This window comes from Rhipicephalus microplus, chromosome 1 (assembly GCF_043290135.1).
Source record: "Rhipicephalus microplus isolate Deutch F79 chromosome 1, USDA_Rmic, whole genome shotgun sequence".
NCBI lineage: Eukaryota > Metazoa > Arthropoda > Arachnida > Ixodida > Ixodidae > Rhipicephalus > Rhipicephalus microplus.
This window is the reverse complement of record NC_134700.1, coordinates 281,562,280-281,587,013: the sequence shown is the minus strand read 5'-3', so window position 1 is coordinate 281,587,013 and position 24,734 is coordinate 281,562,280. Positions and strand designations below refer to the sequence as shown.

At 43.7% G+C, this 24,734-nt stretch overlaps 1 protein-coding gene across 2 annotated transcripts in view; it reads right to left on the bottom strand.

Moving 5' to 3' along the window:
* Positions 1–24,734, bottom strand: part of LOC119188272 (Eag-like K[+] channel) — a 336,652-nt gene that overhangs the window by 129,189 nt on the left and 182,729 nt on the right. For both annotated transcript variants that reach the window (XM_075896039.1, XM_075896044.1), the window contains one exon: positions 16,829–16,919. The gene's annotated coding sequence lies outside the window, so the exon portion shown is untranslated. The remainder of the gene's footprint in view (positions 1–16,828; positions 16,920–24,734) is intronic.

Genomic DNA, 24,734 nt, shown 5'->3' with positions numbered 1-24,734 from the left:
GCAGGGCTAGAGTTTAAATAATCATAAACCAGGGAAAAATAACTGCAGTCTAAGAATTGCCCATACGCCCCTTCTAACTGGATGGTTAGACTTTTTATAACAAAAATATTAGGGGACCCTTAAACTTAGCTTTTAAGAGTTGAACGTGATAGCGTCATCTTGCCTTAAGTGCGTAGTTCAAGCACTTAGTGCGTGAAATCTGTTCGAACTTGTCTTGCATCTATTACATGGCCTTAAGGGGATACGTGCAGCAACGTGTGTGCTTCTTCGTTGTAGTGGACCACCGGCCTTAACCGGTGCAGTCATCATGATAATCCCATGATATGACGCCCGATGATAATGTACGTTTGTACCACGCAAGAATAGTGCAATATTTCCTGTTGTAGTGCGAAGCATGTATACAGGACGTACGTGTTTGTAAAGCATGAAAGTTATCTTCACTGCATTTCCATGAAGAGGAAGTTGTTTTCACTACATTCTCAAGTCTTTGTCACAAATAAAGTCTTGTCCTTCTCCCTCTAAAAGAAAACGCGTGGCTCTGCGGTAGAACACTCGCTTGCCACAAAAACGACCCGGGTTCGAACCCCACTCACACCCACAATTATTTATTAGTTACATTATTTGCATCTCTATTCGGTTTTCGGTCATGCACAACATGATTTTTCAGTCACAACCAATGAAGCCGGCACTGGAATTTCTGCGAAGTGAGCTCATTAACGCTATCACTTTGATTAACTGAGAGGCAACAATCGCAGTATAAGAATTAGGTCACAGAAGACAAGAAACCACTCGAATCACAGGACAAGACGAACCAAGCGATGTCCCTGTCTTACCTGCGTTGTGGTTCGCGCTGTCTGTCGTTTTCTATGAACATGTACCAAACAAGTCAAATAAGCATACTAGCACTAAGAACTTGCGTTGATATTTCTTCTTTTGGTGTCCCGACCCTAAGAGTCATTGTACGCCAGGATATATTTGCTTTATAAAGTCGTTTTAAGCTTTAACTCTTATAGAACACGGACATGTTTCGTACGAGCTGCATGCCATATTATAAGTCGATGAAGACTAACCTTTTTGCAAACGTACGTTCGGTCTTGAGTGATGCCATAGATCTGACCTCGTAAAACAAACTATAAGCGACAAAGTCCCAGAATGGTAGCGACCGGAACGCGAACATTGAATAATTCCTACGAGCCTCATTCATTGCTCTGGTGTCCATCCTGCCCCCCCCCCCCCCCCCGCCACCCCCATGTGCCACAGTAGTATAAATATACTTGAATAGGCGCTGCCGTTCAATAGCGTCACAGCTGGGAGTTCTAATCTGGTTTGGTTGTTCGGCACGATCGAATTTAATTCCACAGTCGAGTGGAGATTGGATCGAGATGGTGCGACAAAGAGGAGGAGAGCCAGGTCCGGCACGAGCAGGCCCTTCAAAGTGACATTAATGATCGTCGGACGCATTGTCTGGACTTCCGAAATCGCTAATTTCCTGCAACTCGGGTACGCTCCGCCTACACTTTCACGTCACAGGATGCAGGCAAGGACGCTCACTGGTTTGCTCATGCTTGAACTTGTCTAGCTGAAATGAATGCTGCGAATGTATTGTTTGTTATTTTCAGTATTTTTGTTATATTGATCAAAGAAACTCCTGAAGGAGAAAACGAACTCTGCTCGTTTTTGCGACGCAGTTCGTTCATAGTTGAACACAAGTGACACGGTTACTTAGCTACATAAATTCATGCAGGTGGCCGGTTCTGTATTAGAAAATCAATGGGCTAGACGAAATGACCTTCACGAACCAGCTGTAGGGCAAACACGAGGGTTAAAACAGTCGAGGGTGGGGTACATGGCCATGGACAGTTACGGGGCGGAGACCTGATATGCTACGCATGTCAGATCGAGTCTTCAGCAGCCGCCCTCCGCTCATAATGGGCAAGCGGCCGCCAGGAAATGGTTTTGAAGGACACACAGTAACGTCAGTAACGACTTAACCGTATGCGTCGTCATATAAGCACGTTTCGCCGCAGAACACATAAGTGAAGCAGAAAAGGAAGAAAAAAGGCACGTCCAGGAAAGGTCGATATTGCTACTCCACACAAAGGAGATCACGGTACGAATAGAAAGAAGATAGCAGGAAGAAAAAAGGCTCTACGACAGATATGTCGAGAGCTCTTGCGTAGAACTAATCAGCGCAGTTAAAGGTACGGCGATAATTGATGTCTGTAAACACCAACGCAATGTCACATCGACAGTTTAGTACAGGGCTACTTTAGACTCTGCATGAAACGGCGAAGAGGCGAGTATAAGGGTTGGCGAGCGAGAGTGCAGCCAGAAAGAGTAACAACACAAGAGAGACGATAAAAATGTGAGCTTTCTAGGTTTGTCTGCGGGGGGTTTGCCCGCAAAACCAATTTGGACCGAAACCACGTGCGTCTGAAACTTCCGGCCCGGAAGGCATGGATTCTTTCCTTCTTTTTATTGCCCTTTTTTTTTTGAGGTGAGCATAGCGGGCGGAGAAAAATGGCGAGTATGACGGGAAAAGAGGGTGTGTTTTACGGGAAGCGGAATGAAAGAAAGCTATATTAGGAATTGGTGGGAGTAGCTAGCGACACTGCCTACCAGGTAGTGACAGCCGAACACGTCAGAAGAAGCACCAACGTACGTGACGCATCAAGTAATCATCTCTCTGTTCAGCCCTAGCACATGGGTGGATGCTTCACGTATACATAACATGACTGCTATCTCAACCAGTTTGTTATTATATGTCACTTGGTAAGGCACTTATATAGCAGCAAAGAAAAAAAAACTGTTTGCTGTACAGGAGCAGAGATACAGCGTTTCATTTCTGTTTGCGTGAGTGGAGACGTGTATCATTACAATAAGTGCATTTGAGCATGACGATAGTTATAGCGCGAGAACAAAACGACGACACAGAGACAAGAAGGACACGAAAGACACGAGCGCTAGTGTCTTTCGTGTCCTTCTTGTCTCTGTGTCGTCGTTTTGTTCTCGCGCTATAACTATCGTCATGCCATACCAACTAGCCCAAGCTGCCACACTTCTAAGTTGCATTTCAGCGTCGCGCTCACGTACGGTTACACCACGTGAAGCCTTAGCTTCCCCTTTCCTGTAGTGTGCGCGTTGTGTGCGCGTTATGTGCTCTATTGTGCACTGATATGCTGCACAAAAGCTCAATGACCAGTCATTGGTGTGTGTAGAACTGACGCAGAATAAATTTACTTTGCTTTTTACTTAATATTTTTGTAGTTTTGTGGCAGCCAACTGGTGGAAGCGTGTCACAAGTAGCCAGTACCCGTCTGGACAAACTTTATGACGTGTTTAGAAATGATTTGGGTATAAAGCGCTATCCGAACAGTTGATGATGATTGATGTGTGGGGTTCAACGTACCGAAACCATCATATAATTATGAGAGACGCCGTAGTGGAGGAGCTCCGGAAAGTAAGACCACCTGTGGTTCTTCAACGTGCACCCAAATCTAAGCACATGAACCTACAGTATCCTAACAGGAGGTGTTCATCAGCAATATTATTAACTGATCAGTTTTTTACTCCCGAAATTATGATATGTTTATAAGAGATAATTTAGGTGGAAGGTTCTTTAAATTTATATCTCCTGGGATTAACACTAGGTTTACCAGTTAAATAGGGGCAAAATATCATGTACAAACCATTCTAAGAATATGAGCCAGTAGTCACTGTGCTTTAGCTACGCTAGGAGCTTTTGAAGAAAAGTCGTTGCCCTTATTGGTTTAGGCAGGTCGGAGCTGGTGTGATTCTTTGTTTTTTGTGTTTGTTTTATTCTCAGTACACTGCCACTGTCTCGTGGAGATCTTTTGAGCGACGAGCACGTGGTTGCCATTAAATGCCAGAAAGTACACTAAGTCGGAACATTTTGGCAAAGTCTTCTTTATGCGTCAATTCGCCGAAGACGTCAAGTACTTAATGCATTCTTGATTCTTATGTGCGAAGACCATAATATAATCAAAGACACCATAGTTGAGGCACTCGAAAGGACTTTTGGCGAATGGGAGTGCCCTACAGGGCACCAAGGTCTAAGCCCCCTGGGTTACTCGTGTTTCGCGGCTGGGGATCGAGCCTACGCCCATGAGCACACATGGCCCGCGGTAATAACACGGCGGGTCTGAAGTGGCTTCGAGCCACCTAATTATCTAATATGAAGTCAGAAGTAAATGAAAGGAAAAGCTAGTCTCAACATCTACCAGTAAAGACACTGGTTTGGTTTTTATACCGTGATTCTAGCTCTCCAGCACATCTTACATCTTTGAAATGAGCGACATCACGATCACATGACCATTAGAAAAGCTGACGCAGTTGGCTTGGGTAACGAGTACAGTTCAGCCGTCCTTTCGATGTTGTTCTGTGGGCATAGTACAGAATATATACCCGAAAATAGTTGTTTAAGTGATGTACTTAGCCAAGGTGGCCGCTTTTTTACCTTTAAAGACTAAGTATGTCCACCATTCCTTGAGAAAACAGTCTATATGACGAGATGCAAATGCAGGTAATAATCCAAAAGTTTTACTTGCATTCTTGATTACTACTTGTGGAAAGCACAACCATAATATCTCGTACGTCGAAGTGGAATACTCAGAAATAGTTTTCAGTGAGGGGAGCTTTTGAACGCACCACATATTATGCGAACGTTTTCGTTTTTTGCCCATATTCGAGTCGTATCGTGAGAAATGTATTAAACATGTCACCAATATTCCAGCCCACCAAATAATGTCGTTGTGTGCAGGCTTTGCGAAGTCGTCAGCTATAGCGGATAAAAAAGATAATCAGTCACACGTATAGGCAAATCGCCCGTCATCTGTGCGAAGGTCAGGATCATGGTAGCTCAACTGCGACTCAGCACCATGATATTTGCAAATGTCTTATCGTTTAACGACCCGTCTTCGGTCCGCTGCGGGTGCGGGTGTGAATGTGTACACGTCTTACTGACGTGTTCTAGACGGTGTCCCATTTCAACCATGTGTGTCAGCTGGTTGTTTTACATTGATCACCGTTTGAAAGTGGAACTACCAGGTACGAGAAAGGTAAGAAACGTAGAAGTACACAGTTGTTCAGGGAGGTGACTGTTGATTGTAATACTTCTTTATTTGTTGGAAGAAACGCCGAACCTTCAGCTAGCAATTGCAATTCACGTGCACAGAAGTATTAAGTAATGACGTCGATAACGCCTTGCTTAGGCGCATATAAATTACGCACCTCTTACCGGGTGAATGATAGTGAAGCCCAGGGTACTTGACGCATGTCTCTAATACGACTTGAAGGCAAAAGCCTTCTTTTTCTTCTCATACACGAGACACACGGGTGCTTGAAAAGTCTTTTACGTAAGCGGTCTTTTACGTAGCTGAAACACTTCTTAACGAAAAGGTGTTCCGACGCAGACACACGGCATCAACGGTCTCCTTTTAGTGTTACCGTTCGAAGACACCACCGAAAACGTAGCGCTAGCAGTATAAAGAGAAGCAGCGAAAACAAAATTGTGTATCTCGATGTATACAAACTAAAGACCTTTCGCGTTGCTCGTTTCTTCAAATAAACTTAAACATAGCAGATGAAGGAACACAAACTTTAAGGTATGTCGCACCATACTCGGCGACAACTTTTGTTGGCCCTGAAGGGAAAGCTAACGGGGCGGAGCTTCTGCACACGTAGCACTACGCGAAGTCATTCGATTTGGCGCACGTCTTGTAACGCTGTTGAAAGTGACGGGTGCGAGGGATCAGCGTTTCACGTGGAGACGCCGCTTAGCGTTTGAAGTACACGTAAAAGGGCGGGACTTTCGAGTGTTCAAAAACGCGAAGTCGCAGCGTATAAATTGAAAGAAATACGAATATCTTACTGGTTTGAGAAGCATCCTGCCTTAAATAGCTCCACGTGGAAAATGAAGTAGTACCTTTTATATTTCACGTTGAAAATATGGGAGTTATTGTGGAACTACATTCACTGGCGGCAGAATGCACGCGATTTGGCTCATCGCTTCAACGCCAAGAGTAGTTGTCGCCGAGTATAGTTACGGAAGCGTTCGCATGTACAAGTAGGTCTGGCCACACTGGGCTTTTATTTACTATATTTGTATTTCGCTGCTCTCGACACGTTATGGGTGACCATACCGAATAAAATGCGAGAACCACAATCCTCCTCCGACCATTGGAGACGCTGCTCTTTCCGTGCGCCATCGGCTGCTTAGCCCTAAGGTCACTAGATGAAAATTGTTTAATCTAGAGACCTTACTTGGTCCCAGAGGTTGGCGGTTGATTCTAAGACTGCTGTAATGCTTGAAACACACACGCGACTACCGATAACCCTTTTCCCGCTTGTGTGGAAGTGCGCGGAGTGAATCTGAGCGTCACCACGCAATATCCCGATGCGTTCTAGCTGCTCAGGAAAGTAGAAAAGGAAATAACCTTAGAAGAATTCATTACATCTTCTGCGGCGTATAAATTTAATTTTACAAAGAGCCTTGGTGACAAAAGAAAGAAAAAAATGCTACTTTTTTGCCATTTAGAATTTGCTGGTGCCCACTGATTTCGAGATTACTCATTCGGAGCCGTCAAAAAGACCGACAAACTCGGTTTACGAAAAAGACCGCTTCGGAAAAGGAGTTCGCTCTTTGTCGTGTGTCTGCTGTCAAGACCTCCTCCTCGGAAGAAGTCTGTTTGCTTAAAAGCCTTTTGAGTGCCCGTTTGACAGGGGTATCAGTCGATGTATTAATCGTGCCCCGCCCCCCCTCCGAAAGATTTCCGCACCTAACGAGGTTTTGCTCTCCCTCCAAGATCGGAAGCATATCAACCTTTCTGAACCTGACCCAGCTTTGCACTGCCTCTGTGATTGGCTCACGTTTGACCAGGTGATGATGTCATGTGACGACATGGGGACGTCAAGATGACGCCACTGATTAAGGCGATCTATGACATTATTTTGACGTCATATGGCGGCATAACGTGATGACTTCTCGCATCCCTCGTGTTAACTGAAACGCCGCGGGAGACCGGCGCAACTGATGCCAACAATGTGTTTGATACGGTAGGTAAAGCTTTTACCTTAACCAATTGGAACACGCCGTAAAAAATGACGATTCTGTGTACAAGTTTGCGCGGCTCAAAACAAGCTCGATTAAGCTCATTGAGACAATTATTTCGATATCCGCACCAGAGAAGTCATGAAAGACAAAAAAAAAAATGATTCGCTGACATTCATATATGGAATGCCACACTGCTATAAAAAAAAAGACCCTTTCATTGGCAGAAGCAGTAATTGGTGTTACTAAAAACAACAAGAAAACAAACATCAACTGGAGTATTTAATTAAGGCCCTGACTTACCTCCAATCTAGCAGGATGACAGTTATCCTGCCAAACACCGTCCTTGGTAGCAGTGCGCAAAAGCGTGCTCTCCCACAATTTAAATAAAATAATTTAACAAACTTTTTTGTATTAAAAACTTCGCTCGACAGTTGCAACAAAAAAAAAACAGTTAAAGGTCCATCTCGTTGTTGTTGCCATGTCCAACAATAATGATAGTAAACTACGGTAATGAACGAAAAAGACACAAAGAGAAAATATTATGTCAAGTAGGTTTCCTCAGAGGTCTTTCCGGCCGTTCGACGCTGACATTTGACTGTTTAAATTCAAATCACTTGTGTTAAAGTGTTTCGCACTCTGCTCAATTATGCTGACAGCTCGTTCGTTCGAAACGTTCATTTTGCTTCAGCAGATGCGTACTGCGAGTGGCTCAATTTGATATGACAGGGTTGAATGATGGGCTTACCTCTGTCGTATGGAAAATTCCGTACGAGAAAAACATGGATAAAAAATAATTGTCAAAAGGAAACAAGGGAATGAAAGCAGAGGCAAGGCAAAAGTGACATTATTCTCAGAGCGTAAATTGACGTTTATAAAGAAGTCGCCTTGTGTCTCATCATTTCGGATGCTTTTTCAACTGATGATGTGCTTGTAAACTCCACCTCTTTCTCCTAAAAAAAAAAAAGGTAAATGAGAAAACAAGGATATGGATAGAATGTGGTGACAGAGCGAAAGAAAAGCGGAGGGAATATTTTTGCAACACATGCGCTAGCTTTATACTATGCGGAGCTGAAGACAAACCGGTATTTCGCCAGCTTAAAAACAACCACCAGTCACATATAGAGAGCGATTTTAAATTTTGTCGTCACTGGGAGTTCCGTAAAGGCGAGATGGCGCAATGGGAATTTCGCCAAAGTTCTAACTGCGTCGTTTAAGCGGCGCACCACGGCCGTCGATGTGCCTGTTAGACCGCGTCAGCTGTCACAAAACTGATTGACTCACCGTTCGGCGCTGGCTAGCATCCGCATGTTAAGAGACTCCATAGCGTAAAAAAAAGAAGACGAAGAAGAAGCGTGATATTGACGAGTGCATGCACCCCGCGTCTGCCGATGAGGTGTGTCGCTCGTGTGCTTGCCGCCGCCGCTTTTGATGCTCGAGGTCATATTCATTGGATGCTGCAACTTGTCTTTACCATGCACGGAGCACGTTTAGCGTCGCATAAGAGCTGTTACTAGTCACGGAAAAGAAGTTCATCGGTGTTTCAGTGCTGTTTCATTGTGAAAATTCGCAGGCATAGTGACCGCTATTAAAAGCATTTTACTGCTCTCGTGCAATTTTGTGCCTAGCAAATGCGAGGGCACGATCTAGGCATTGTTTATGGCACTTTAGTTAATTGGAGCGCACTTTGTAGACAGTTTGAAATTTAATGCAGCATCCACTGATGTCTTAAACAGGACTTCTTCTGGTGTGTGCTAGTGGCGCCGCGGCCTGCGGTGAGCTGCGGCCTCCATGCGAGTCACAGCGGTTTCTTCCCAGATGCGCTGTCGTCAGGCTGGGCCTCTCGCAGAATCAAATTACAAAATAATAAGTAAAAAGCTATCAAAATAAGAAGTTGATATCAAAGAAAAGTAACCTCGTCATACTTGACATGTTAGTTTTAAGCCGGAATGGAAAATACTAAGCATGACAAGACGTCATTGTCATATATATATTTCCCTCAGCGAAACTTCGACAAGCGTGTGCGAGCCAAATTATTCCATTTATTCAACCTATTCTCACATTGTGCTTCAATCCGTCGGCTCCGACATTCACTCTGAACTTTGTTTTGTTTAGTATTTTTTAAGTGCTGACTGCCACGCATACACAAGTGAAGTGTAGTTTCTTACGTTATCTGTCTTCTTCGTTTACTTTGTTGTTTATCTTCGTTCAGTTGCTATTACCTATATATCTGCTTATTTTGGCTAGACATCACTTGACTCCGTACTCTGCTACCGATGTAGGTGGCCGATGTTGTTTTCAATAAACATGTCAGCTGAGTTCAGTCAGCAAAGTTTACTGGGCGTCGAAGAATATCTGGAAGAGAGAACCACTGTCTTCGTTGAGGAGCTGATTCCTGCTGCCGTCGTTGTTTTGTTTTTTTTTTTGGAGGGGGCGAAGCTTCTTAGGCCGTAAGTCATTCCCTCCCCCGTAGTAGTAGTAGTAGTAGTAGTAGTAGTAGTAGTAGTAGTAGTAGTAGTAGTAGTAGTAGTAGTAGTAGTAGTAGTAGTAGTAGTAGTAGTAGTATGTAGCCACTTCTAGTTTGTGCTGCTGAAGAGATGGCGTTGTGTTTATATGTATATGGCCCAGGTATAGGCATGGGTACAAGCCTACATGAGGCTTTGGGTTTCAGGGAGAGACATGGAAAAATGAACACGTCCGCGACATAAGCAAGTAAGAGATGGTTAGAGCATTGGTGGCGGAAACGTAGAGGTAAAAGACGGAAATAGTGGGAAAATGAGGTCCTTCTCTCTGAAGAGGCAGAGAGACAGAACACAAATTTATATGTTTTTGTTATGTTAAGATATTTATTTGAAATAGATTATGCATTGAGCCAACATAAAGGGAAAAAAATTCGTTTTGTTTTTTTTTTCTTCCGAGCCTGGTGGCACATATGTCATCGCCCTGTTACAAAGGGAACGCTCATAGCATACATTCATTCGTCCATCCATCCTTGGGAATAATATAGCTAGATGGCGTTAGTGGTTTTCACAGCATATCCACGGAGTGAATTATGATGAGTGGCGAGGAATGTCCGTCCATTCACGCGCCCATCAGTTCTTGCGTCCATCCATCTGTTCTATTCGTCTGTCCATCCGTTCGTCCAAATGCACGGACGGATGGACACACGAACGCGTGGACGGACGTTTCGCCCCACACATCATCATAAGTGCGTGAATATGCTGTAATTTTTTTTTTCTGTTGCGGGAAACTACGCAGGTGCCACAGGAAAACAACCCATACTTTTCATTCACATGATTTGTTTATAATCGTCTTGAAGGGACTTTGTTTTTGGCGCGAAAGATTTGCGTTCTGGAAACCTCGAGCACGATGCCACGTGCACTCCTATACGCCCGGCATTCTCGCAAGCTTCGCGAGATGATGAGCGTACTTCGCGTGCTCCATCGCGAGAAGGATGAAATATAGTGTTTCTTCACAGCAGGCAGGCAGGCAGGCAGGCATATAAGCGCTCTCTCACAGAAATGGGCAAGGATGCTCGTTGCGGTGTGTTTGGTCGTGGCACCAGTGGCAAGAAAAGGCGTGGCTAGCACAATCCGTTACACGTATGCTTGCCGCTATGGGAACTGAATCGCTTTGCATGGACGCAAATGAGTTCTTACCACGTGCCAGGACGCAGTTTTATCTTGAACTCTATGGTTGTAAACAGGGAGAAAGTAGCTACCGCGCCTGCTCTTCAAACAGTTGCGCGAAATGCATTTATTCAATGACTTGGCGCGCCCGTAAACAACAGAGTGGCAAGCGGCGCTGTCTGCTGGAAAACAACTATGATGACTTGTTGGTATCAGCGTAACAACGCCTTTATCTTTCTCTTTATTCGACGAATCAGTGTGGTTCGTTACCCGACACCGCTACCCGATCTAAGGAGGAAAAAGATACATAGGCAAGTCTTTCATTCGTTGACACAAAACCGTGAGATGTTGTTTTTGTTATTATAATAATATTCCGCCCATTATTATTATTTGTTGTTGTTGTGGCGCTTTAACTCTTTTATGCACAGAACTCGATTTCTGATGTAAAGCAGAGTTTGATTGAAAGCATGGCGATTTCCTTCGCAGGAAAGAATTTTCTTGCTAGCAACGAAACATTAGCAATTTTAGCTCAAAAGGATATCAGATGGTCACTTGAGGCGACCGCCATGCAGTAAGAGTCTAGTGTTCACGTTTGGTGAAATTACATCTCTCCATTTCTGTGGTCATTAGCGATAGCTACTCATGCATCATGCTCTCCCGATCTGTCCACATAGTAAGAACAGCAAATAAGTATATGTAACTATAAATACACCTCGGGTACATCGTCTAGCGCATCTTATATAGACGAAGACAGCCGGACGAAAGCAAACGTAACATGGCACGTTGAAGACCGGATGGCGTACTGTCAATGTCAAATCTGCCGGATTACCCAAACTTTTCAAATTTGTGCCGTATAAACCCCGACACGCGGGGCTCACATGTTTCAAGAGAATAGTGATACCCCGTGAATGTTTAGCCAACCGAGAAAATTTCAACAGAATAAAGCGAACACCTGGGATACGATATATATATATATATATATATATATATATATATATATATATATATATATATATATATATATATATATATATATATATATATATATATATATATATATATATATATATATATCGGAAAGGAGTGTATACCTAAGGGCTCGTTTTTTCGTGTTTTTGACACAATATTAATGAGATCAATAGACAGTAATGCCAAGAAATGTATAGGGGAGGTTATTAGAACCAATGGAATGTAAATAAGAAGAAAAAAAATGGGTGAAAAAATAACCAACCGTGAGCAGGAATCGAACCAACGACCTTCAAATAAAGCGTTCGATGCTCTTTCTCTCTCTCTCTCTCTCTCTCTATATATATATATATATATATATATATATATATATATATATATATATATATATATAAATACGAAAGTAGATGCGCTTTCACATAACAACTGTTTATTGTGCCGACGTTTCGACAGGAACCCTGTCTTTTTGTCGGCACAATAAACAGTTGTTATGTGAAAGCGCATCTACTTTCATATTTATAACCTTGCGGCAACCGAAGTTATTCTTCTATATATATATATATATATATATATATATATATATATATATATATATATATATATATATATATATATATATATATATATATATATGTATAAAATTTCAACAGAATAAAGCGAACACCTGCCTGGGATACGATATATATACATATATAATATGTGTGTGTGTGTGTGTGTGGTGTGTGTGTGTGTGTGTGTGTGTGTTTTGAATGTGTTAGCTGCGCTCAGGCGATGTTTCTTACAATGGACCAGGCCTTTTTTTCTATAAAAAATGCTGACCATGATGCCTTTAAAACAAGCGATGTTTCCACAAACACTCTCGACAGCGATCCTATTGGCCCCCTTCGCGCGTGGCGTAGGCCGCGTAGTGTCCAGTTGGACAGCGTCATTGGGTCACTCGGCTGATCTATTGATAACACTGAAAGCGAATCTACACAACAAAAAGAATGCTGTCCCAGCACTATCACGGCGCAGGTGTTCGATATTGATCCCGGGATACTCCATTGCAGCGTAAGCCTGTGTATACTCCGTTATGTGACCTTAGTTGGGAAATGCCGAGACTAGGTGCCAGCAATGTAGGGTTATATGAGCGGCAAACTTGGAGTGCCATAGGAGTCCCTGGAGTGCACTTTGAAGCGGCAGTATCGTGCTAAAGCGTCCTCTCAGACAGACTCTAAACGCAATAAAAGAGTCAATAATTAAAGTGCGTGAGACTCTGTCGACAACAAGGTGTGCGATGGCGAGTAAGAGCAACAACCTTGAGCAGTTGGTCCTGTTAGCCACGCGCCTGAAAAAAATGTTTCGTGCTCACATTAGGACGTTCTGTGCTGATTATTTAAAAACTAAAGAGTGTGTTCTAGATAAGGAAAGCCATCGTATCAATTTTTCATAAGCGACTCTAATTTGCACGTTTAGAACAGGAAACAGGTTGGGATTATCGACATTGTCGACACATGAAATTTCGACATTGTCGATTTTTCACGTACGCACCTCCAGCGCACTTGAAAGCTCCCTCAGCAACTATGGGAATGATGGGTAGGGCAATAATTTGCTCTGTGTTCTTTCTTCCGGCTTCGAATGCCCTAGTGGCATCGCTCAATGTTCTGTTTTAGCTTTTGTTTGGGATAAAAGAATGACTCGTTGTGAACCCCGTGAGTTGATTTGAATTGGTCACTCTAAAACGGCCGATGTGTGAAGCAGTGACTGCTGAACTTTTTCTGAAATTTGTCTTGCGACAAAGTGGCTGCGGGTCCCACGAGCCCGAAATAACGAAGTTTAGGGAAACCCAAGTATACTAGCCACCATTCTCGTGCTGGCTGCATTGCCGTGCGTTGCAGCTCCCTCAGACACTATAGCTTCAGACTTCCCTGCAGTGCACTATTATGGAACCTGCTAGGTGTGCTTAGTCTACCCATCCGCAGAAGGTGGCCCCTTCATTCCACATTATGCTGTTTCACCACGTCTCCCTTCCCCCATTTCCTTCAAGGTAATCGAACAGTCGTATGTGTTGGTATTATTTTCATTAGCACTCCAAGCCTTCAATGGCACATTGTAAGTTGTTTTCGGTAATACGGCGTGTCACTGTATATCGCACTAGAGTATGCGAAATTGCGAAGACGACTATTGCCGTAAAAATATGCTCCATAGTCAAGCGGGTGTTTGTTTCGGTTGATAAACAAAGCGTAGATTTCGAAACGGAGTGCGCAGCTGCCCTCCATGCCTTTGCAGATATTTTCCTGCAAAAGGCGTCTGAACACTGACCTTGATACACGCATTCATCTTCCCCTTCATGTGTGTACGGCACTTTACAGACGCCTGCAAAGTGTGTTCACTGCTAGCCCGTGAATCTTTCCTTACAGCTCGTTTTGTGGCGCTAGTTTCGCAAAGTATATCTTCCCTATTCAAAGCGTTTCATAGCAGTGCGTCCTAAGCAGAGTTGCGCAGAGCAGTCGTGGAGCAATGACTTGGCGATAAATAAATCACCCGTTACGAAATAATGTAGAAAATAAAAAAAGTGCGTCAATTATCTGAATGATCTGTGTTGTCATCGTTATAATAAAAAGGAAAGCTAGAAAAAGTTCCAAAACGTTACATAAAAAAACAATTAGTTGTAAAACCATGCTGTCCAAGCGATCGAGGCGACCAATTGTGCCACAGCTTAGGTGACGTTTTTTCTACACTGGTGTATCGCAGGCCATCAAGAAACGTACGAAAAGCATTTAAAAAGGAAGAATGATTGAGAAAAGGTGCTACGAAACAGTATACATTGGTGCAGGTTCGTAGGAACGAGTGCAATTTATATATAGTCCCACGGACATGTACTCGGCTAATGTCGCTGCAGTTTCTATGCAGCAGAGACAGCAACGCAGCCGTCGTGGGCACAGAAGAGGATGGCCTAATCCCCTCGAGTGGCTTCCGAACACCGCGCAGCTCTCGTTTTTAATTAAGACTAATTGCACCTGGCGGTTGAATCGTTCTTTTTTTTTTTTTTTTTGCTGGGCATGTTTGCACTTCTATTTAGCGTGTGATGGAACAGCGCCGGTGAACGAGGCGCCACTGCTGGTCATTATGCGCAAATTTTTGCAGGTTTATTTTTGGCTTTTCATGCAAGTTATTAGCACCGAGTGATCGTGTTCTGCTCGACAACAACTACAACATGGCTAATTGGGGACGAAGATGCATTGAATCAATTTATCTCTCTCCATTCCTGCTAGAAACGAAATGAAGCGACGTTATGCTACTCGCGATTCTACGGCCACCCACATGTCCAAACATGAAGGACACGTTAGAAGCGAATGACTTAAACATGGAAGAGCGTTCTAGAAATAACTAGAACACAGACAACAGCAGTACGATTCGTTGAATATTCGTATGTCCACAAGGTTTATATGCCCCGGGTACATTTAAAGCGCGAGTGGTTCAAGAGTTGAAAAGTAGGCTTGCCTCGTGTCCCTCTCCTGCTCCTGGCCTAAGCCTTCCCTGTTACAGCATTCGCTTTCCTTATCGATAGCACACAACGGAACTTTCTTCTTTGTCGTTAGTGGACCTTGTCGCTCCCACGAAGGCTTCGTCATTGCCAGATCGTGAAGTGCGCTTTTACGGCAACGCCAATGGCATTGGAAGGCAGGAGAGCTGAGGGCACAATGCTCTGAGCCATCGCTCAGCAACGCTTCCGCAATAGCTCGCGAAGTGTTCAGCAGCGCACGGGCACCGAGATCAGTGGCACCTGTACTAAAATTTTAAAAGCCTGAACAGAGCACTACTCTAGGCTTGCGTTTCGTGCTTCGTGTGTGAACTTTTAACCAGTGTGGCAGCGTGTTCGCGTGAAATGGAACTCTGACAAATTTTGAACATGGCTAGCATATAGGCAAACCTATGCTTCAAACATGACTCGTGTAAGCATTTTATCTATTAATAAAAATGGCGATGATGATGAACTGTAAACACTGTGCACGCCCATATTTAAGTTTGCACCAATGGTGACGCAGTTGGATCAGAAAAGCATAGAAGTTACGCGTGGCGTCTATGCTAACGTGAACATAGAACCGTTATATGAACAACGCAGCGCATGTGCTTGCATGAATATTTGCTGCTTCAAGATTATGAGCTGAAAAGTTAGCTGTATGTCTGCCTTGTTGATGTAGAAATTACCAATCTTTAAGTCTGTGAATGCTCATTGTGAGTTGCTTTTGCCGGAAAAAACGAAATCAAAACCTAAATTGGGTATCCATGCAAAAGCTGCTGTCGAAGTAACCGAAGAAAAAGCTGAATGAATTGTTGATGCCTGTCGTATCATTTCTTTTTCTCTAAATACATCTCACAACCTCGATTGCTCATGTCCAGCCGGAGTGCTATTGTTGAAATTGTAAATTTCCGCCATGTTATAAATTTCACCTGTTGTCAGTAGTGACTGGCTCGAAAATCTGCCGTTACGAAATCTGTCAATGCGGTGGACGTTTCAGCGTACAGAATACCACACTTGAACAGGGTAACCAGCGAATTTATCTCGAATATATTTTTTTTTCTTTTTGAAAGGGATACTTTCTGCGTAAGCCCAAAAAATAAAAGAAGGCGCAAAACTGAGCTATTGAACCGAGATCACTCTTTCACTGAGACGGTGGAACCGGTAATCACCAATAAAAAACAGAAATATGATTATAGTGCTCACGTCTTTCGATAGCTGTCGCGCGCGTCTATCTTTAGCTTTCCTCTTTCGGTTCCTTGCGTGTCATAAAGACCCTGCTGCCGTTCCATTCAATGAACTTGCACCCGAGGTTTTTTTTGTTTTTTTTTGCATACGTCGTTATCATACAAAGGATCCATCCGACCACATCTTGAGGATGCACGCCCGGATAGATGGATTGAATGATAGCTTCATGAATAGATGGAGGTTGTCGATCAGCCAGTGAGGCAGCCTGCTTGTTAGTGGACGTCGTACGCCATCCACGCCCTGTTAGGTCCCTCGGGTTCACTTTCAAAGTTATTGCCGTGTCCTGTGAAGAAGGCAACTATACATACGCTATTCTCATGGAAAGAATGCATGGTCCCGTTTCCATTTTCTTTTTTTTCCTGGTGTGTTCATTGAATGCGGCACGTAGAGAGGCTTCATTCAGATGAGACTCACCGTGCCGCGAGTGGGCTGGTCAGCGATCAATCCTGGAGCGTATGTGCTGTCCTGGGTGCGAGCTCATGTGCTTGGGTTGACTTCCAGTGTCCTGGAATGAAAGAAAGAAGAAATAAAAAAAACGGAACAAAAATGACGGGGAACGTTAACTCGAGTTTTGCAAAGCAGTATAAGTACCGCTCAAGCAGGAATCCTTTTCACTAAACCAAGTTACCGGTTTTGAAATATCCATCGTTATTCTCTAAAGTTCATGTTCAAAGCTTGCACGGTTCTTTGTTCCTCTGTGTTTGTTCATTTGACCAAGACGACTCCAAAAAGCAATCGTTTTCTTATTTTTTCGGAGTCAATCGTTACACTAATCAGTCCCCCAACCCCCATCCCTCTCCTCGCCTCGAATCTCTCCGCGACTCACGTCGTTTTGCAGTGCCTCCATGATTTGCGCACCTCTGGTCAAGCGACGTTGTCATGTGACGTTACATCAATTTACATTGTAGCAACTCCATGGTGACAAGGAGTGTGATGTGGTCTTTTCGGTAGCACATTTTCAGTAGGTTCTTTTGTAGGACAAGAAAAAAACGGGACAAATACATAGGCACACACACACAGCGAGATGTGAACCGAGTATATAACTGCAGCACTCTGCATGCGAAAATTAAACCATTTTGGTAGGGTGCACTCTGCGTGTCTGTGTTTGCTTATCATGGCTTGCACTGACGTCACTGAAACCGCCATGTTGGTGCACCACATAGAACACGCAAAATTTGTAACGTTGCGAGTTAACGCTATCAATACATCAATTGCAAGTTGTTTCGATATAGGCGCCTGGAGGCCATTAAAATGCTGGCCGCATCGTGATCACATTGAACCATGCAAGGTGAGCGCGATGTGATTAGGCTTCCTTTGCTTTATCAAGCGCGCTATCGCAAATGTGCGGAGCAAGTGCATTATGAATAGAACCGGAATAGCAGCGAACCGGAATAGCAGACGGTAGTTATAGCGCGAGAACAAAACGACGACACCGAGACAAGAAGGACACGAAAGACACGAGCGCTCGTGTCTTTCGTGTCCTTCTTGTCTCTGTGTCGTCGTTTTGTTCTCGCGCTATAACTACCGTCATGCCATACCAACTAGCTTAAGCTGCCACACTTCTAAGTTACGGAATAGCAGCTTTCGATGCCATTGACTGGCATTTAATTCATTTCTCAGGTGTCTTGGGACGTTAAGCCCCACAAATCAATCCTTTCTCTGGTGTGGGTTCATCACGAGCACTTCCCTTTAAACTCTTAGCGCACTTGACTTGCTCGCCAATCTGCTGACGCTCTTTCGAATCTTTTTGTTTTCGCTGTTATTGTAGTTTTGTTCAGGAGTATATTCACCTGTAAGCGCGCAGGTGAACATGAACGCCGGTCCCTGTATTGCATACTAAAGTATTCAATGTATTGTCGATCTCGGTTTGTGGTTACAGGTGTTCATAAATATTCCCGCCGATTTGACAGCGAAGTTTTTCCCGCAGAATAACAGGTAGGCAGACAGGTTGGCTTGGGTTCATAATGATGTAAAAGTCGGGGCTTGGACGAATACAAAGGACAAGAAGAAGACAGGACATGCGATGCCTTCTTCTTGGCCTCTGTACTCGTCTTAGCGTGGACTTTTGCAACATTATGTTTTCCTCGATGGGAAAATAATCGTATAAAGTGCCGCGGAAGGATAATGAATTGCAGGATGCCGTGTGTTACTTCGATGGAAACAGCGTAAAGACAGTACAGAAGGAAGGCAACCCACATCAAGCGCTTGTGTTGTGGCCTTCTTCGAGCGAAGCTGGTAATAATTCAGATGCATGGTTGAGTAGCACCGTACGCAAAAAAAAAACACGTTTCCCCATGAAGTAAATCATGAAGAATGGGCGAAAATCTGGGTACTGTATCGATGAGTAATCGTACATTGGCTGAGCGTTGCCCCCGTATAGTGTAAATTGAGTGACATAGAGTGTATATATTGGGACGTTAAAACCCAACTAATAAAGTGTACATAAAGTTATTTCACCTTCTAGTCATCGGAGGAAATCTAAGCAAGATTTATAAAATTGCTGGAGTGAACAATATGCCTTGAAAGTGAATCCAAAATACCACGATCTTACCGGTGGCAAGATACCATTTTAGTATAGGTAATTAGTTGGGACATAAGGCGCTCGACATGTGCCTTTGTGTTTCAGGTTTCCTTGAGAAACCTGAACATCCAGGCACCTAGTGGTAATAAGAGAGCGTAACAGAGAAGTTAAAAGAGGCAGATTACACAAACGCTTGTTAAGAGCGCTCGTTTGTGCAATCTGTGTCTTGTAACTTGCCTGTTACGCACTCTTAATACTACGAATTAGTACAAATTCACCCAAATTTCTGTGCATCTAGGCAAATTTTACTTGAGTATATTTGATCTTCACAACGTCTCGCTCGATAAAAAAATTAAAACACATTCGCCTTGCATCCGCATGCTTCGCATACATCGATTCCCAAAGTACGTGGGATGTGCCGAATTTTTTTTGTCTCGCATATGTTTCAACTACAGCAACGGCTCTATGCAGTGACCGTAACGGAAGAGGAGGCTGCATTTGAAGGAGCTTCACCCCTAAAGAAGCCGGCGTCCGCGAGCGAGAAGTAACGCAGCCTTCTAAGGTGAGCTGGTCAAATGGGTATTCGTACGCACTGTTTATCAATAATAGACTTTCTCTCGATCGTCAGCTTGTCGGCAACGAGCCATTTCTGACACGACAACCTAATCGTCTTTCGGCGGAACTTGTCGTTGGACGTTGACACATTTCATTGTTTCCCGGATATGAATGCACGGCTGTCGTTGTTGCCTGTAGGAAATGAAGTGCTGCGCTGCTAAGCGCGTGGATGGAAGTCCGATTCCCAGTTAGGAGGGAGGACTGCACAATGCGATGGATAGAAAAAAAAGGGGGTAAAAGGGAAGAAAGATAGAAAGAACAAAACAGAGAAAGAAAAATAGAAGAGCAAAAGAAAGACAAAGAGACCAAGAAAGAAAGCAAGAAAAAAAGAAAGGCAGGAAAGCATTCAGCAGATCCCACGTAACTGGGAATCGACCTTATGCGAAGCATGCGGAGGGAAGGTGATCGTGTTGCAGTTTTTTTTTATTGAGCGACACGTTATGAAATGACGATAAATACATCTACCAATGTTGCACGCACCGACATATGTTGAAGAGTTGCAGATGTTTATATAACCAGTTGTTTGCACTTGCGCAACGAGGCCAATTGGAACATGCGTATTCGCAACACCAGAAGCTGATATGAAGCGCTGTTGCTCGCGAGGATGCTGGCCCTAGACACTGCTACATAAATCAACTTCCGCACATGGCAACTAACCACAATTGACGTTAACCCGACATGACGGCTGTGTCAAATGAGTACATGCATGTAATGTTTATAAAATTGGGTAGGCATCACTGCGACCCGTATTGACGTTTCACGATGATTAGCGTCTATTTGAAAAGTAGTTCCGAGACCTGGCGTAGCTCTGTGGTAAAATGCTTCATTGCCACGCAGAATGCTTGGATTCCATTCCAGCTGAGACCCTGACATTTATTCTTTGCGTGGTCGGCTTGATGCTACGGATGTCAGGTATTTCTTAAAGGGCCACTAACCAACCCGCGTTTAGAGCCGAGGGGGTGGTTTTCCCCTCACCTTTATGCACGCGATGTACCCTCCTCGTCCCTTACTTTTTGAATGCACGCGAACAATATCAGCTCTAAGCACTAAAGCCTATCACGATATCGCGCTTCTCGGTTGCACGCTGTTATCGCCGCCTGCGCAGTTGTAAACATAAAAAAATGAAGTTTGATCGGTTGATTGTACACAATATTCATGCGAAACAAAGAAGAATGGATTGGCGGCTGCATGACAAATCAGTACAGGAGATAAATCACATGTGATATTTCGCGTATATAAATGAATCGAGAGCATGTACGCTGTAGGCGTCACAGGAACTACTGTCTGCGTCACAGTAGTGCGCCAATTGAGAAGGACGATAAATATCAGGAAAGAATATTGCGCTCCTTTTTTGTATTTTGGGAGCCTGGTGAGCGGCCCTTTAACGCTCGCGCGTTAAAATTGCCACTGTGTGTTCTCGTCGTTCCTCGGTAGATACAAAGTGTTAATCACCTGTGGCAGATACCCGCATACCAGCCGCACATATCCACCCGTGGGTACGTGGCACTGTCTGGCGGGACCTGTTTGACGATGTGCGCGACGGGATTGTGACATCATTCATGTCTTGACCAGCGCGTCATATTCGTCAAGCCATCTTACCCTCTCAAGCTAATTTTGGCTCATGCCAAGTTAAGAAGGTTACCACGAGGGCACCCAAACATAAGCGGCTAGATAAATAAATAGATAGATAGATAGATAGATAGATAGATAGATAGATAGATAGATAGATAGATAGATAGATAGATAGACACGCTCAAAGCCGCCGAAGTTAGCTAAGAAATGCTTCGCATTTATAAGAAAAAAGGAAGAAATGTAGCACGTCAGGTGTGGACACGCCAAATAAAGCGGAGATCACCCGTCGGAATGTTGAAGATTAACTAATTGATACAACGGGGGAGTTGTGTGCTAGCAAGTTATCGATATCGTTTACACCTAACGACTTCTTGCGTAAGTGGGGATTTGCGGTATCATCCTTGTCGGGATTTCACCTACGCCCAGTCGTTTTTTTCGCGCGTATCGCTGAGTGACCCCATTGCTTGCTTTGCGATATAGTCTGGTTTTGCAATGATCTGGTTTTGAAAATAAACATGTCGTTGCTAGTAGCACTGTGTGGTGTATTTACGTGCCTTATCGTGTTGTGCGTCGTTTCACGCTACCTCAAAACTGTTCAAATTATTTGCCAACAAGCTTACGAGGCAACGCACGTTAGGCTTAGATTACCCCCTTTTCCCGATAACACAAGGGTCTTCTGAATGTTGTGCTTTCGTCCAGTCTCCGTGGGGAGACGGATTAATGTTTGAGCCGTTGTCTGCGCCTGACCAGACAAAGTTAGATTTTCATGGCGCGTTTGGTTGCAAAAAAAAAAAAAAAGGTTCACCATTAGGAGGATATCCTGGCTTGCTCTTTCACCCGGAAAGAATTTCGTGATACGAGAAGTAAGAAGGGCGAATCAAGCCTGGAGGGGTGACTTATACTGAAGTCGCTTCGATCTACGTTAGACGCGCCACGAGCAGCATCACCATCACGACGGCCATCACAACAAAACATAAGGCCGAGTCCGGGTGGATATATGAAGGGGGCCCTATACCAGTCGTTTACAATGATCGTGTCTGTTTCAATGTACCGCATCGCCGAACAATGTAGATACGTTTTCGTGTTACGCTGGCCTGACGATAGTACAACTACAAATCCTAAGGAAAGTGTTATTGTGATCGATTTCGGTAGCGAACAAGTTCACCTTCCGTTATCTCTTGCGGCCGAGCAAACAAAAGGCATTGGCTGACCTGCCAGAGAGCATTGAGGGTTTAGAACGTTCTCCCTGCTGGGTTTATTTTCTGACTTGAAAGGGTTAAGAGACGCGCCATCTAAGTATATTCTCTGGCTCTGTGTATTGCTTTTGGCAGGTTGGCTGAATAATTCTTCGTTATTATTATTTCTCGAAAGAGGCTATAGGTTGGCAGATAATGCAATAGAGCCAAGAACATCGGGTGTTTACATCACAAAGCTTTTTTAGAAAGCCGATGCCCCTCCTTTTCCTCTGTCGTCACCCGCATGCGTTTATGCCTGTTTACACTGCATTGCTAATGGGTGCTCAATATTAAAGTTAAAAAAAATTACTGTTCAGAATCATACCAGCTGCTGTCTTGGGCTGGCTTAATTTCCATATTTATTTGTGATTACATCGCATGTACAGCCTCTTATAAACGCACAGAAAGTAATATTTCAACCGCTAAACGGCGGTATACGGTACAAGAGAACAATAAACTTCTCTGAACGCGACGCAGCAGTTGGGCATGGTGACTAACCTGCTGCGCAAGGCAAAGCCTTGACTCATATTTACATTCTCATATCTTATCTCGCATAACAGTACGGTGTCATTGATTTCCTCGTTGCTCATTAGTAATTCAGGTAAAGTAACGTCTCTCAGCGAGGAAAATTTGTGCAATATTCTTATTATGCTTCAAATACAGAAAACTGAATTTGCGGTCAATGCAGATAACTAGAGGTTTTCTCGAAGGGAAATACAAGCTATTTTATTTGTCAGAAGGGCTTTAATCTTGCATCACGAGTGATGTCATGGTGTCTAACAAAGGTTCTGTGATGAGACCTTTCGGAGGTAAAAACTAGGAGTTGCAATTTATGCCCATGTTCTTCTGCGAATGAAGAAGTGATGTACAGAGTAAAATTTATATATAGAACGCGACTCAACCTTTTTGTACTGCGTTACCACTCCGTTATTTCTTCACGTAAGGCGAGAGGAAAAGAAATATGCAAGATATAGGAAACGATCTTGTGGGGTAGAATATATGGGCACAGAAAATGCTTGCAAGTGTCGATACCATCATGCTCCCCTGGTAGATGTATAATGAAAAAGTAATCAACGCTAGAACGAAGAGTTCTTGAGAAACAGTTGATAAAAAAAGATTATTTTCAAGTTGTGTCTTTTTGGTGATTTATCTCACGGCTCTAGCTGCGCAGGGCTGAGGGCAAAATGTCAAATAGCGTGTCTAATATTGAACTTTCATGCTTGATAACTTTCAGTTAGCAGAATTATGCAGTTTGGAGATGAAGAGTCACAGCTGAATATACATTTGCGCAAGAAACAGTATATATGAATGTCGCGTATGTTTGTGAACATGTACAAGAACTGCAGTCTGGTACAAAGTGAGAATGGGAGCGAGAGGTAGAGAAAAATAAAGAATGGTAGGTAATTTGACCAGAATAAACATGCTGTTGGCTAGCCTGCGTTCTGTAAAATCAATCAATCAATTGAATGTTGTATACATACGCTTAGTCATGCGAACCACCATCTCGATCGATCGCATCACTAAGCGACAAAGGTAGCAATGATTCATCGTAGTGTCAGTTACGAGCTCCCCCTCACGAATGTCTCAGTTGCTTGAAATATCAGTGAACAGGCGGCTTAGCAAAAAAAAAAAAAAAGAGAACTACAAGAGGTGAATGTACGCGAAAAAAAGTTGAAGATCTTTCATGTCATAGCTGCAAAAGAAAGTAGTCAGCTAAGAATGTAGCGAAGGAAAGTACAGTGCAGCAATATGTGGCTTTCCTTATAATGTAGATGGGATGACAAATGTAAATTAAGGTACGAAAAAAAAAACTTGCCAGTGATGCATTTCGAACCCACAACCTCCTGATCAAACGTGCGCTGCACTACCGATTGTTGTCTCACAGTAGCAGCTGTTGCCAATCCACATTCTTCTTGAAAACTGTACAGGACCTGATCAAGCTCTAGCTGCAGCGCCATGCATTGTCGGGTAGGCACATTTAGAACGAGTATTCACACAATTACGAAAGCGGAACATAATAGTGACGCGAATACAAACCACCAGGCTGAGGGCATTTTTCACAGAATGCATCGCTACGCCGCTGACGTCAGGCGCTGAAACAGCTGCTGAGACGCTTCGGCATCGCTTTGCCAACAATTGTGGCTTCGCACTTCGGCCGTGTGTGGGCGAGTGCATGCATTTATATTTATGCATGAATGCATTTACACTTAGCATGCATGCATTAATATTAGTGAATGCCGATAACCTGAACCACCGGCCCCACACTGAATTGTGCAGTGCACCAGCGCTACAGAGCAGTGTACTGAAGACCTTGCCTCTGGGAGGCGTTGACAAATTAAAACACGTGCTTTTCGGAGGTGCAATTATTCGAATGTTT